The following is a 16,590-nucleotide window of genomic DNA, read 5'->3' as shown; positions in this document are numbered from 1 at the left end:
TCCGTTGCGCAGTAGCGAAGTCTGCGCTGCGCCGGAGCCGCTTGATAGCCGTTTCGCGTGGCTCCTGGAGAGCCGTGCTGCGCATGCGCGAGGAGCAGTGACTGGATTGGACTGGACCGGACCGGACTGGATTGGACTGGACTGGATTGGATCGGATCGGAAATCGTTTTAGCAGCAGTAAGCATGATAATCAGCTAATCCTAGACAACCAGGAAACCTAAGAATAACCAGCTGAACCTTAGCTCACGCTACGTATAGCCTGGCATAGCCGAGCTAAGCCACTGCTGATTTTTTTCTCTCCCATATCGTAACGAATTTCTGTAACAAATATGGAACAAAAGTGGCCTTTTCAGCCCCCGTCAAAACCAGAGGCATGCGCTCAGTCATGAGAATAAAGGGTAATAAGATGGGCTCGGGAGAAAAGTACACAGAAAACATCGCATAGTTTTTTTTTTGTTTGTTTAAATAATTAGTTAGGTTGGACGTCAGAAATTATGAGGAACGGTGTTGCTAAGCGGGTGGCCGTGTGCGGTGGTGTGACCCCTGCAGGAGGTCGTCCAAGAAATGATGCGCCATGGTCTTCTCAAAAGAAAGGTAAGAAAAAAGGGGAACGCATCCACTTGTCCACTTACGAGGACAAGGCGCACAAACACTCGAGCAAACGAACACAGCCTGTGAAACACACAATAAATCGAGCTAAAGGAAACGCGCAACGCTAAAGTTGGGCCAAGCGCAAGTCCAAATAACACGTGAGTCAGAGCTTACGACTTCGATGACGGGACATTGACGACTCCGCAGCTCCGAAGCTCTCGCGCTGCGGACGGCGTGCCGTTGAGTTCTGGAGGCATGCCAGGCACCGAAAGAGAGTCAAGCAATTGGGATGATCGCGCTTGGGAAGCCGCTGCTTATGACGGCCGAGTGTAGCGCTGGCGGTATCCATAAACGCTGCTCAGAACAGCTCCGCGGCCGGCTCCTGCGCAACAGCTCGTCTAGCCAACACCTATCCTTACTCCCTGCCCTAGCAGTGGAAAATCCTGTTGACCAACCCAAGCCTTGATAACCAGAAGAGCCTGGTCTCCATGCAGGGACCGTGTGGAAGGTAGAGCGCAAAGATTCCTGGACTAAGCACTCCTCCCACCTGCCAGCGGCCATAACACCTTGAGCTCGGCACAATAAAAGTTTTCATCATCACCGTCGTTTAGCCCGCTCCCGGTACTAGCAGGTCCTTGTGGGAGAGGGAGAACGAACTTCATTGTCTAAAGGAGTCTAGGTCTAGGTTCTAGTTGTCTTCAATTCACCAGGCCCACGCATTCTGTTGAAGAATGTTCTTGCGGATCCAGCGCGCCTGTCCACAGAGAGCGCCATGTGTGGCCGGTGTTTTCAGTGTCGGCGGAGGGAGACATCCAGAGCTCCCAGGAAGCCATGGAGGCGAGGGATTTTGCAAGAGAGGGTGAGGTGCATTCCCCATAAGAATTTACTTTATTTGGAAGTACCCACTATGCCTTCCATCGGTGGTGCACTAGAATTGCAGGGCGACACACAGACGAAACAAACAACGAAGTATGGGGATACTGGTTGCGAAGTGCAGTGAATCACGAGGTACAGTGTATAGCGCGCGCACGCACGCACGCACGCACGCACGCACGCACGCACGCACGCACGCACGCACGCACACGCACGCACGCACACGCACGCACGCACGCACACGCACGCACGCACGCACGCACGCACGCACGCACGCGCACACACACACACACACACACACACACACACACACACACACACACACACACACACACAGAAATAAGAGTTGGCAGTCAAGAAAACCTCGGAAAGCAAAGTGGAGGATGTGGTAGGTCATTGAAACAGATAAAGAATTTGGAAAGAAAGAAAGTGTAGAAGGTCGTGGGTTCGGACCCCTCATTTCCCATTCTGATTCGCTATATATATATATATATATATATATATATATATATATATATATATATATATATATATATATATATATATATATATATATATATATATATATAGTAAGAAAATGAGGGGCTCGTTGAGGAAATACAGAAAGATAGGTCGGCAGTCTACAACGCCAAAGGAGGCTTAGGGGTGTGGTTAGGCTCTTCTTTTCTTCTTTTAGATGCGACGCATCTCTTGCTCTGAGGCATGTCCCTCCTGCGTCGGCGTCGGCGGCGTCCGCACGCCACCTGCGCATGCGCGACTCTCCTCCGCTCTTCTCTCCGACAGCTGCGCGCAACACTCTCACTCCGTCTCATTATCATAAACAACAGCTGCGTGCGCGCGCTTCGCTCCGCTCCCGTCGCGCAAGTGCGCGCATGCGCGACTCACCTCCGCTATTTCCTCTCCTTCAGGCGCTGTGAATATAAAACGGGTAGCACGCTGCGGCTATAGTGTACTATACTGCGGCGGTTCAGTCAGCGCCCGCTCTCGTTCGACTCCGCGTGTTGCTTGACGACTTCCTGCTTGGCTTGATTCTTCCGATGAAGACGTGATGGAAGCGATGGTCCCTTCAGCGAGTGGGCTGACACAATCCAATACCAGCGTCAGCGCAAGAGAATCAACCCAATGGAAACGCCAATTGAACCCCCCGATGCGTCGCATCACATCAGGGTTCCCTCACGGGAAGATGGGCGTAATTTTTTCTTTTTTTTATTACGGTAATGAATTTAACAGTTTTTTAAAAATATACAGAAGAAAGAAAGTAAGAAAAACACGCCTCCAGAGTGGGGTCCCCACTCTGGGAGCGTGTTTTTCTTTCTTTCTTTCTTCTGTATATTTAAAAAAAATGTTAACTTCATTACCGTAGTAAAAAAAAGAGCCTAACCACACCCCTATGCCTCCTTTGGCGTTGTAGACTGCCGACCTATCTTTCTGTATATATATATATATATATATATATATATATATATATATATATATATATATATATATATACCGGTGCGGTGCGTTCACCATTACGCTATCCCGAGAGTCGAGAGAGAAGCCGCTGTGGGGATAGCGTAATGGTGAACGCACCGCACCGGTTATGCGGAGATGTGGGTTCGAGTCCCGCTCCCGGAAAACGGCGGATTTTTTCTCGACTTATATTTTCGCTTATTTATCAATGAATCAAAAGAAACGTGACAAGCACACGTCATTCGGCCCTATTAAATATTTCGAAAAAAGCCGAATAGCACTGGCAATGACGACTGCAACATTGATATGTATCTTTACCGAGTCCCTCGTCCCGTATCTCTCTGTTCTGCTACATGCATTACGAGGCACTGGCTCCAGCAGTTCGGATATGCCAATTGCTAACCCCGACCTCCGACCACGTTCTACGTGGCGGCCGCTGGGAAAGAAGACGTTCTACGTCTCCCGCGGTAGTCGAGGGGCGGCGCTAGTTGACCGGCCTCAGAGCTCTTGTAAATATAAACCCCCGCTTTAAAGTCGAGAGAGAAGCCGCTGTGGGGATAGCGTAATGGTGAACGCACCGCACCGGTTATGCGGAGATGTGGGTTCGAGTCCCGCTCCCGGAAAACGGCGGATTTTTTCTCGACTTATATTTTCGCTTATTTATCAATGAATCAAAAGAAACGTGACAAGCACACGTCATTCGGCCCTATTAAATATTTCGAAAAAAGCCGAATAGCACTGGCAATGACGACTGCAACATTGATATGTATCTTTACCGAGTCCCTCGTCCCGTATCTCTCTGTTCTGCTACATGCATTACGAGGCACTGGCTCCAGCAGTTCGGATATGCCAATTGCTAACCCCGACCTCCGACCACGTTCTACGTGGCGGCCGCTGGGAAAGAAGACGTTCTACGTCTCCCGCGGTAGTCGAGGGGCGGCGCTAGTTGACCGGCCTCAGAGCTCTTGTAAATATAAACCCCCGCTTTAAAGTCGAGAGAGAAGCCGCTGTGGGGATAGCGTAATGGTGAACGCACCGCACCGGTTATGCGGAGATGTGGGTTCGAGTCCCGCTCCCGGAAAACGGCGGATTTTTTCTCGACTTATATTTTCGCTTATTTATCAATGAATCAAAAGAAACGTGACAAGCACACGTCATTCGGCCCTATTAAATATTTCGAAAAAAGCCGAATAGCACTGGCAATGACGACTGCAACATTGATATGTATATATATATATATATATATATATATATATATATATATATATATATATATATATATATATATATATATATAACAGTACAGGGCTTGGCAGCTGAATAGTATTATAGTCACCACGAAAAACAACAATATTTAATACGACGTTTAGGCTGGGATCCAGCCTTTTTCAACTGAAGTACAAGGGTCGAATACAGGGTATATGTAGGCTCGCAGGGAGCGCTGTGAGCACGTGGACACACGATTTCAAAAGTGTACAAGAGTAAGTACAGCAAGAAACAAGTGGAAAGTGGAAGTCGCGCAGTACGTTTCTTTCAACTTGTTTCTTGCTGTACTTCCTTCCTGTACACTTTTGAAATCGTGTGTCCACGTGCCCACAGCCCTCCCTACGAGCCTACATATACCCTGTATTCGACCCTTGTACTTCACTTGAAAAAGGCTACATCCCAGCCGAAACGTCGTATTAAATATTGTTATGTTTTTCGTGGTGACTCTAATTTAATAAATATATATATATATATATATATATATATATATATATATATATATATATATATATATATATATATATATATATATATATATATATATATATATATATATATATATATATAGTGTGAGAAGCTGTACAGGTTATATTTTAGCATGTGGACAATCGCCCTTTCCTGGGTGTGCACCCTAATATCAACGCATCATCATCTCGGCGGCGACAGTGTCATCGACATCGCCTTCCTTGCTGGGCCTTCCTGGCGCTGTGACCGCACGAATAAAGTCTCCCGCCTGGCGACTCCCAGAGCCTCTCAAGTGGTGGAAGGTGCTTTGATCCCGCAGTCTACCTCTCGCTTCCGCACCACTGGAGCTACGATCAGGTCGTCGATTGCTACTGCCCACCAGCACCATGCAGCCCGGGTGAATACTGAAGCCAGTCAGCATCTCCGCAAGTCTCACTACGATGAGACTCACCGCAGTGTCTCTTTTCAGCCAGGGGACCAAGTTTTGCTCTGGACACCGGTACGCCAACCTGGTGTGTCAGAAAAGCTGCTTTCGCGATTCGTCGGTCCTTATACCGTGCTTCAGCAAACGTCCCCGGTGAATTATCGCGTGGCTCCGAACAACGCTGTCACCGATCGTCGCTGCCGCGGGACTGAAATTGTTCACGTTTCTCGGTTGAAGCCATACGTTCATCGTTCCGACACGCCCTAGCCAGCGGCCAGGTGACCACTTTTCCTGAAGGGGGAGGATAAGTGTGAGAAGCTGTACAGGTTATATTTCAGCATGTGGACAATCGCCCTTTCCTGGGTGTGCACCCTATTATCAACGCATCATCATTTCGGCGGCGACAGTGTCGTCGACATCGCCTTTCTTGCTGGGCCTTCCTGGTGCTGTGACCGCACGAATAAAGTCTCCCGCCTGGCGACTCCCAGAGCCTCTCAATGTATATATATATTGGCGGCGAAGCAGCGGTCAACAAAGTGACTAGCACAGGCGAGTGTCGTCAAATGAAATGCCGCGGCGTCTGCTCTGCAGGCTTTTATCTTTCGGCGCAAGTGTTTCTGGAAACGTCGATTCACATCCAGAACATTGTAGATCACAGAAGATTATTCGGGGCTAGTGACGTTAGGGCGAAACAGTCTGCTTATCTGAATGTGATAGCCCGTGCGGCATAAAAGTAAAGAATGTAAGACGCGCTTCGTTTGGAACGCAGATAACACAGCCGGGCGTGGCCCGGCAGTCAAAACAAACAATAAATAAACAAACCCATACATGGTTCGCGGCATTACCACCTCTCTAAGAGTGCATCGACCCGATGCTAAAATAAAACACAGTCCGAACGAACAACAAAAAAAAAGTCCGTCATCTTGCATAGTAAGCTTTCAAGTGAACTACGTGGACGACTTCGGGCCGCGTGCGTCGCCGTGATGTTCCGGAATCACCATCGGGGATCACCTCGTAGGTAAGTTGGCCGACACGTCGTAGAATCTGGTAGGGTCCGAAATACCGTCGCAGAAGCTTCTCACTTAGTCCGCGTCGACGGATGGGAGTCCAAACTTACATACGATCCCCAGGGTGGTACTCGGCGTCTCGGCGTCGGAGGTTGTACCGCCCAGCATCCACCAGCTGCTGGTCCGTTGTACGAACTCGAGCCAGCTGGCGGGCCTCCTCCGCACGCTGAAGGTATCCTTGGACGTCGGCGTTGATGTCGTCATCTTCTACGTGCGGAAGCATGGCGTCGAGCATCGTAGTCGGCCGTCTTCCGTAGACAAGCTCGAACGGCGTCATCTGCGTAGTTTCCTGGATAGCCGTGTTGTACGCAAAAGTGACGTACGGTAGCACTTCGTCCCAAGTCTTATGTTCAACGTCGACGTACATTGACAGCATATCCGCGATTGTCTTGTTAAGTGCGAATGCACTTCTTAAGCGAGCCTGAAGCGTCCGCCGCCGTCCGCATAGCAACAGCTGCGGGTGCGCGCGCTCCTCGTCTTCCTTGGCAACGGGGGGAGATGGGCGCGCGCTGCCTGGCCGCTGACATGGCACATACCCACGTGGGGGATTGGCCAGGAATCTCCTCGTCTTCCTTGGCAACGGGGGGAGATGGGCGCGCGCTGCCTGGCCGCTGACATGGCACATACCCACGTGGGGGATTGGCCAAGAATCGGGCGTGAGAAGGGCTAATGCACCCGCTTAAAGGAGTACTGACACGAAATTTCAAAGCTGAGATCCGCTCTAGCAATCAAGTACAACGACAACACAAATAGGTGTCTGTGAATAAATGCATCTTTCTTTCTTTGTAGTTGTGTGTGTGTGTGTGTGTGTGTGTGTGATCTCTCTTTCGCGAACATTACCGAACCGCGCAAATTCAACTCGTGCATTCGCACTTTCACATTCTTCCCCTCGGGGAAATGCGGGGAATTTTTTCAGGCGTTCCGTTAGTCCGTTCGTTTGGGGGTGGTACGCGGTCGTTCTTCGGTGATCCGTGTTGCTGTAGCGTAATATCTTTTGCATCAGCTCCGCAGTAAAGGCCGTTCCGCGGTCCGTGATTATCTTCCGGGGCTCCATGTCGCAGCACAACTTGGCTTATGAAGAACTTTGCGACTTCTTGTGCAGTCCCCCTCGGAAGTGCGGCGGTCTCTGCGTAGCGCGTCATGTAGTCTGTCGCTACAACAATCCACTTGTTCTCGGATCGGGATGTAGGGAACGGGCCCAGAAGGTCCATTCCAATCTGTTGGAAGGGCCTAGATGTGACGCCGATCGGTTGCAGAAGTCCGGCGTGTCTCGTCGGTGGCGCTTTTCGTCGCTGGCAGTCACGGCAGCTCCTGACGTAGTGGGTGACGTCGGATGCAAGGCGGGGCCAATAGTACTTCGCCTTGATTTTCCCAATTGTGCGAGCTGTGCCGAGATGTCCGGAAGACGGGTCGCCGTGGCACGCTTCCAAAATTTCGTCACGAAGATCTGCCGGGATCACAAGAAGATAATTTGCTCGCGTTCCGGGGCTGAAATTCTTTTTCACGAGGACGGAGTTTTTCAGGCTGAATGCAGGTAAGTTGCGTTTGAAGGCCCTGGGCACGGCGAAGTTGCATCCTTGGAGGTAGTCGATCATGACCCGTAGATCGGGGTCGGCACGCTGCTGGTCGGCCAGGTCGCTCTCAGTCACGACTCCGAAGAACGCACTGTCTTCACCGGAGTCTTGTGGTGGTAGGTCGACGGGGGCACGGGACAGGCAGTCGGCGTCGGAGTGTTTCCTCCCGGATTTATAGACTACTGTAACGTCGAATTCTTGCAGGCGCAAGCTCCACCTACCAAGACGGCCCGAGGGGTCCTTCAAATTGGCGAGCCAACACAGCGCATGGTGGTCTGTCACAACCTTAAATGGTCTTCCATACACGTATGGGCGAAATTTCGAAATGGCACATATAATCGCGAGGCACCCTTTCTCAGAGGCTGAGTAGTTTCTTTCTTCCTTGGACAGACCACGACTGGCATAAGCGATTACTTTCTCGCACCCGCTTTGCTTTTGTACGAGGACGGCACCCAAGCCTATATCACTGGCGTCCGTGTGCATTTCCGTTTCGGCATTTCCGTTTCGTACTTGTTCGCGCACTTTCCCCTCCAGACAATTGAACACTATCACGCTCTATGTAACAACAGGGGAAATGAATGAGTACCAATGTAGCATTGGTCTGTTGCTGCTGGAGGCGCGAGCGTAGTGCAAGCTGACCAAACGAAATGTCATTCTCGGCAGCTTGCAGGGGATATAAAACGACTTTGCCCTTCCCTAGCTGCGACTTCATTGGAGCAGTCAGGCTGCAGGAGTGCTCCACTGCGCAACAGCGAAAGCTCACACCCGATGTGTGCAAACTTTTTGCATTTCATAATTTGTTTAAAAGGTCCGACGCCTGCAAATTATTAATACTTGACAAGTGTGACCGCAGGAGCTGCTTAGTGGCTAAGCCGTTTGCTAAGCCGTTTGCCCAACTCGCTACATTGCTTCTACTGCTACTTGTTCCGGAGGGGAGTACTGCTGTGGACGAATTAAAGAGCGTCTACCCAAAAAGTCCCATTTCATGCTCCGCGTGTCAAATTTCCCTTTCATTTTGTAACCGCATTATCTGTTATAAGATTCCGCAATGTAGCACATGGAACGATGGTAGGGGTTCAGGCGGTACGATGACATACTGATTGTAATGCACACTTTCGGTATCGCAAAAGGAATTGCAGTGGTCAGAGCAATAATGCAGTGACTGAGCGTTAACTAAAGCTTACTTTTAACAAAAGTGTGGCTAACACATTCGATAAGGTGACAGCTAACAAATTATTCAGGGTGACCAAATATTCTAATTCATTGGTAGTATTTATGTGCCTGTTGTAGGATTTTTCCGTTTTGTTACAAATATAAAAAATGTGCGCCATTGGTATTAAGCGCTGGTATTTGAACACGCCAGTACGCAGGACTAAATTTAAGGCTTCAAGGTTAGCGTGATGGGCGATTGCATAGCGACAATTGCGGTTTCAACAAAAAAGGAAAGGACAGAAAATATATCCCACCGTCATATCTCTTGGCGTTGGCTTTATGAATAGTTGCTAGGACAACATAAAGTCTGAGCGATAAAAAAGGTGGTAAATCGTCGCCACTTCATGTGTTTTTCTAATATCTAGTGATTGTTTAAAGTTTCCTTTGCAATTGCGCCACTGCCCTTGAGGAGCAGCAGCATTTTGAATGTTAGTTTGTGTTTTGATTTGACGGTCGTTTTAAACTGGTAAATGTTTTTTTTTTCTAATTTCAGTGATTATTCAACCCATCGAACCGGTTCGCGAACCGGTTCGGTACGTGATTTTGTCGAACCGGAACTGAACCGGAACGAAATTATTTCACCCGAACCCGAACCGTAACCGAACCGGTATTTTTTTCGGTTCGACACCATATATATATATATATATATATATATATATACACACACAGAAATAAGGGTTGGTAGTCAAGAAACCCTCAGAAAGCAAAGGGGAGGTTGTGTTAGGTCATTGATACAGATAAAGAATTTGGAAAGAAAAAAAGAAAGCGGAGAAAAAAATGTCCGCCAGGTGGGATCCGAACCCACGACCTCCAGAATACCGGTCTGGTGCGATAACCACTACGCTACCGGCGGGGTGATTCCCCCCCCCCCCCCCCCCCCCGCTTTCAGGGGTATTTATGTCGATGTAATTTTTTCCTGTGCTTGGGGGTGGTAGTCAGCGCAACTCTGACTTCTAGGGGTGAAGGGGACCTTCTTTTTAATCCCCGCGCCGTGACTCGAGTGTCTACGACATGTCGAGAGTGGTCAACCAGCGTTGAACCCTCTTAAAGGGGCACTGACACAAAATTTTGAAGGCGAGATAACTTCGGAGATAGATTGGTGGGAACACATATACATCACCTGCAAAATATCAGCGGAGAATACAGCCTAGAACATATTTAAAATCAATTTTAAAGTGTGCGAAACGCAACCGAGCAGCCAGCAGAGGACCACGCGCAATGGACATCCCGAGGATATTGTGTAAATAAACAACATACAAACACGTCACGAGTTTGTGTTTGCCGCTTCCGCACTGCCGGCGTTTTTCGCCGGCTCGCCCGGCTCGCCGCTCCAATCGGAGGGCCGGAGGGCGGAGCTTCTGCTCTCGAGAAAAAAACGACCCGATCGTTGGCGGCAGTGGCGGAGGCGCCGTGATTTCGTCAGCTCATCGGGCAGCTGGCCGCGACCAAAGTTCTACAGCGATTCCAGGCACTCTGTTTCTATTACTGTTTATTACCATTGGATGCGAAAACGCGCCGGAGGCACGAAAAGCCCACTGAGCTAGCCGCACGGTCGCTCTGCAGGCGGCGGCCACGGCCGCGAAGTGGCCCAGGCTGGCGCAGGTAGCTCGAGTGATAGCTTGTTACTGCTGCACGAAATTGTCCCCAAGTCCCGACCATGGTGGCTTACATGAGAAAAGAGTTAATGATGCGATGGCGGATTGCATTGAAAATTGTCATCCGCACCGCTTATGAGAGCGGCACTCGAATATCCGCCGCAGTGCTAGGCCGAACACATCTGTAAGCGTACCTGTTGGCCGACCGGCCGGCTGCTCCCAGCGCGCGTCTTGCCACCCACCGTCTCGAGCGTCGCGCGTCGTTCTTTAGCCGCGGTAGCATTTGCACTCGCAGCGCCTGCGTCACATCCACGGTCGCTTTTTAATTAAGCGCCTCACGAGATCAGTACGTGGGGGCATTCGCAGAAACTGCCGTCGATGCGGATTCGACAGTGCTACGGCGGCTCTGCTCTGTGATATCCCTCCGACGGTCACGTGGTCAGCTTTGTTCACACAAAATCCACAAAATCCATCGTTTCGCGGCACTCGCTGAAACCGAAACTGCGACTGACCGCATTGAAAATGCCTTTAATTAAACAACCGTCGCACGCTGAAGCAAATGAGGTTTCTACATGTTATAAGTAGGTCACTAGCTACTTATCGCAACAAAAAAAAAAAACAAGATGCAAAATTTTTGTGTCAGTGCCCCTTTAAAGGAGCCATGAAGACAAAATACAAGTTGGGTTTATTAGAAAGACTGCTTAGTCCCGATAACAATGATACCAATATCATCGCAATCTTCGAACAAATAACGGAGATATTAAAGAAAACGTGTGAAGCAGTCACGACCCCCTAGCTAATTTCCCGCAACTTTTCTATGACGTCACGGAACCTTGTTTGTGTGATTGGCGGCCGCCTAACTGACCTGTCGCGACGACACATGACTGGACGTCTGTAATGGGGCCTCTAGTTCCATTTGACCGCATCACTTGAATGCTAACGCGCAGTTAACGTACTGAAAATTATGTTTTATTGTTGGCCCGTATGACGTCATTCTTGCTCATAACACGTCACCGTGGCGCAAAATTTGAAAGTTTTTAAATACTTGCTTTTTTTTCGTTAAAAAACATCTTTTGTGGCTGTAATTGAGCTGAGTGAGATACTGAATCCTAGTTCTTTCAAATTAAACGAAGTTGTATTTTCTCTTCATGGCTCCTTTAAGCTCCCTATGGCACCAAGACTGCCAGAACAGAGGCCCTCGCTATGCATGTAGCGAATCAAAATGGGAAATGAGGGGCTCGTGCGAGCCCCTAATTTCCCATTCTGATTCGCTATATATATATATATATATATATATATATATATATATATATATATATATATATATATATATATATATATATATATATATATATATTGTGAGCGATTACTTGTGCACCTGTGAACTGCCCCACACTGTGCCAATCTACCGTCCACTGGAGTGGTCAACTTCTCACCTGTTCATAAGCATTGCAATCATCATTTGTACATAACCATCATCACAAGTCGCTTGGTTGTTGAATAGCGATCTGGAAAGTAAAGGACGGAACCGCTCGATCTGCTGCCTCCTTGAGAAAAGCGTCCTGCTTCCTGACAAGTGGTGGAGGTTGCGCTTGATCCCTACCTGTATACCTAGTCCGGCTGCACCCCTGGAGCTCCGTTCCGGCCCCCTTTTGTCGGCGCGAACCTTTCCGATGGAGCGAGAAAGCGCGCGGAATGCACCCGTTTCTGCCTCGTCACCATTCCTCATGACCTGCCGCCAGCGCGACCCCCCGTCTTTCCCTGGCCTTCGTGGCGAAGATGTCGAGGACTGGCTGGAACAGTACAACAGGGCCACTCAGTTTAACAGGTGGGACGACGGTTACAAGCTTCAAAATGTCGGATTCTACCTGTTTCAAGTAGCCGAAACATGGTATTTAAATAACAACGAAAGGCTGACTGATTGGGGTATATATCTTCACCGAAGACGTTCGCAAGATTTTCGGCGTTTCTTCCGCTCGCTCGGATGTAGCAAATAAGGGCCGCATGTCAGCGCTTTGACCAGCTTCACGCGATTCGCCTACAGCCGACTACGGGACTCGCTCGTCTTCCGCCAGAGCCAGAGTTGCGAGCTTTAATACGCAGCATCATCCGCGAGGAGCTCCAGCAACAAAGCTCCCTCAGCTCCTGCCCTCACGGTGACCGCTGCTCCCAGCCAGCAACTGACTTGCGAGAAGTCATCAAAGAATAGTTGGCGTCAATGACTGGCAGTCCTCGCAACGGTCACCCAGTTGCTCCCATCTGCGCTTCTTACGCAGACGCACTGCAACGACCACCGGTTGCGCCAGTTGAACTTCCGTCACCGCCGCCCATGCTCGGCCAGTTAGCAGCCGTCTCGCCCCGACGACCCGCTCAGAGTGCGTATCCGAACTGGCGGCCACGTCTCGACGTTCGTTCCAACGAACGCCCGGTCTGCTTCTACCGAGGCATAAGAGGCCACATCGCGCGCTTCTGCCGACGCCGCCTGCAAGATGAACGGCGAGGTTACGCACCTTACGAACGTGATGTCCGCTTTAACTACGCGACTCGAGGACCTGCCCACTCTCCTGGACAAACGTTCTCTGGCTCCTCAGGACTCACTCGACCATTCGCGCAGTGGCCGTGACTCGAGGCGTCGTTCACCCTCGCCTTACCGTCGTTTCGTGTCACCCAGTCGCCCCGTCTCTCGTGACCCCGACCTCCAACCGGAAAACTAGGCGCTGCAGTTTGTGGAGGGGAAACTGCATCGTTCGGACTGATTGAAGCTCCTCCAGAGTGCCCTTCAAATGTGTTATCTGTTAAAAAGGAAGGTATTCGCGTGCAAGTTTTTCTGTTATGGATTCTAATCTTTGTTCTCGTCTACGAAAAGTGTAGACCCCTTACTCTGGCCCTTCGTTATTTGATGCAAACGGACATATTATGCAGCCTATCGCAAGTTGTACTGCACGAGAGTTCATCGGGAAAGATCGTAATCCTATCCAATTTGCGGTCCTGTCACAGTGCTCTCATGAATTAATTTTGGGTTGGGACGACTTTTTATCCTCAGCTTCCGCAGTAATATCCTGTTGCCACCCAGCCATTCAAATCAGTGATACCGAGTTTACATTTGCTGCGACCTTACTACGTCACGTTTTGATTCTGCATGCTGACCACGTCCTGCCGCCTGGTAACGAAGAAGTCCCGACGGTTTCATCGGGAAACATTTTTGAAGGCGACGTGATAGCTTCTCCAGCGAGCCGCTTGATTCGCCGTGTCTACCTGTCTCCTTCGCTTTTTGCGGGGATTTGCAGCTCTGGCAGCGCTCAACACCACCGGTGAGCCAATATTGCTACGCAAGGGAACGGCCGTTGCTTCTGTAGACGACAGCGAGCCTCTATCTTGTCTAACACCATTAGACCTTCGCGCATGCGGGATTCTGCACCCTCGGCTGTTCTGCCCAGCATCGCTGCCACTATTAGCCCAGACCTCACGGCGGCACAGACGGAAAAATTGCTGACCGTTCTGAAAAAGCACAGCGCATCATTCGACGTTACTTCCAACACACTCAAACGTACGTCTGTCGCCGCGCATCGGGTTGAAACAGACGGCTCAGCCATTGTACGCCGTCGTCCGTACCGAGTATCTTCGCACGAACGGAAAATTATAGAACAAGTTTCTGACATGCTGAAGCGCGGTGCCATACGCCCCTCATCAAGTTCATGGTCATCGCCGGTTGTGCTTGTGCAGAAGAAGAATGGTTCCGTTCGGGACTACCGCGCGCTAAATAAGATAATTCGAAAGTATGTTTATCCGATGCCTCGCATTGATGACGCGTTGGACAGTCTCCAACGGGCAGAATACTAGTCTCGACTTACGCTCCGGATATTGGCAGATCCCGATGCACGAAGATGACAAGGAAAAAACTGCCTCTTCAGACGGCCTCTACGAATTCAACGTAATGCCCTTTGGTCTGTGCAATGCCCCTGCGACATTTGAGTGAATGATAGACACTGCTCCGCGGGCTCAAATGGAAAAGCTATCTTTGCTATCTGGGCAAGATCGCTGTTTTTTCGACTACGTTTGATCAACATCAACAACGTCTAGATGAAGTGCTTAGGTGCCTCTCCAATGCAGGACTGCAGCTGAATACAAAAAAGTGTACTTTCACCAGCAAGTCGATAAATTGGGACACGTCGTCAGCAAAAAGGGAATCCAACCCGACCCAGAGAAAATTTCTGCCGTTCCAAATTTTCCCCGATTACTACAGCAGAAAGATCTCCGTAGCTTCCTCGGGCTAGCATCCTATTTTCGCCGCTTCATACAAAATTTTGAGACAATTGCCTCTCCTTTGCACCACCTCCTGCGTGCTGGCATTGCTTTTGTTTGGAATGAGGAATGCGAACGGGCTTTCCAGTCTCTTAAAGACGCCCTAACAACGAGTCCGGTGCTTGCCTATTTTGATGATGCTGTGCCAACCATTCTGCAGATGGACGCCAATGGCCAAGGCATCGACGCAGTCTTGCTACAACTTGACTCTCACCAGAGGGAGCGAGTAGTCGCCTATGCCAGCCGGTCCCTCACCTCAGCAGAGCAGAACTACACTATAACGGAACAGGAGTGCCTCGCTGTTGTGTGGGCCATTGAAAAGTTCCGCCCCTATTTATACGGCCGGAACTTCACAGTCGTCACGGACCACCACGCCTTATGCTGGTTATCCACGCTCAAGAACCTTTCCGGACGCCTGGGTCATTGGATTCTCCGTCTCCAGCAGTATAAATTTACCGTTGCCTACAAGTCGGGAAAGAAGCAAATAGACGCAGATGCTCTTTCCCGCTGTCCATTGCCTCAATCGTCCGCATCTGCCTCCCTTGCAAACCAAGCTGCTCTCCCGGTCACACCCATTCTTCCTGCAATGGTTGATATTCCAGACAACCTGCCGGCAATCCAGCTAAGCGACACTTATTGTCGTACCATAATGGACAGGATGGACGGCTCCGCCCCACCTCCCAATGGCCGTTTACGTCGACAGCTAAAGAATTTCCCGCTTGTAGATGGAATTCATCGTCGCAGCCATCATCCTGAAGGCAGCAGTTGGGTCCCTGTGGTACCTCAGTCCCCACGGAGAGCCATTTTAGAGGCGTTTTATGATGAAGCCACAGCAGGACATCTTGGTTATGCAAAAACCTACGACCGCATTCGCAGTCGCTACTTCTTGCCTGGACTCTCCACAGACGTGGCCAAGTATGTTTCCTCTTGCGCCAAATGCCAAAACCGGAAGCACAGTACGTCTCCCGCACCAGGTACGCTACAACCGCTTCCTTGCCCGTCGGTGCCTTCCGAATCAGTGAGCATTGATCTCAACGGACCGCTTCCATGCACACCAGCCGGATACCGCTGAATTGCGACTGCAGTTGATCAATTAACCCGGTACGCTGAGACATCACCCCTGCGATCTGGATGCGCCCAAAAAATCGCAGATATCGTCCTGAAGAGCATCATGTTGCGGCACGGTGCACATCGCATGCTTTTGAGTGACCGAGGCAAGGCCTTTTAAGTGCGAATGCACTTCTTAAGCGAGCCTGAATCGTCCGCCGCCGTCGTCCGCATAGCAACAGCTGCGGGTGCGCGCGCTCCTCGTCTTCCCTAGCAACGGGGGGAAATGGGCGCGCGCTACTCTCCTCCTCCTCTCTCCGCTCAGTGACTGCGGGTGTTGGGCGCCTCCTCTCCACTCCAAGATCACGATATCCACCGTAATCGCGCAATCAACAACCGTGCATTCGCACTTACACACTCTCCCCCTCGGGGAAGTGCGAGGGAATTTTTTTATTGCAAGTTCTTGCGGAAGGGTTTCGAGCTGCCAATTTCGTTCATAAAACGAGCAGCAGCTACCACCCTCAGACTAACGGCCTCACACTCTCTCCGACGTGCCGGACTATCTTGCTCCGTGGAACGGGCCATACCAACTGGGACCACGTTCTGCCTTTCCTAACATTCGCCTATAATTCGGCTGTTCAGCGCCCCACCGGCTACTCACCTTTCTTCCTCGTTTTCGGCCGTTCCCCTTCCTTTGTTATGGACACTGCTTTCTTCTTTGC

At 50.2% G+C, this 16,590-nt stretch overlaps 1 non-coding gene across 1 annotated transcript; it reads right to left on the bottom strand.

The window, feature by feature from the left end:
* Positions 1-9,704: 9,704 nt before the first annotated feature.
* Trnat-ggu (transfer RNA threonine (anticodon GGU)) lies at positions 9,705-9,777 on the bottom strand. Its single transcript has one exon. It is a non-coding gene; the product is annotated as a tRNA-Thr (tRNA).
* Positions 9,778-16,590: the final 6,813 nt, after the last annotated feature.

Source organism: Haemaphysalis longicornis, unplaced genomic scaffold (genome assembly GCF_048455015.1).
Source record: "Haemaphysalis longicornis isolate Haplotype H1 unplaced genomic scaffold, Haemaphysalis longicornis Haplotype H1 scaffold_2, whole genome shotgun sequence".
Lineage (NCBI taxonomy): Eukaryota > Metazoa > Arthropoda > Arachnida > Ixodida > Ixodidae > Haemaphysalis > Haemaphysalis longicornis.
This window is presented reverse-complemented; position numbering and strand designations above follow the sequence as displayed.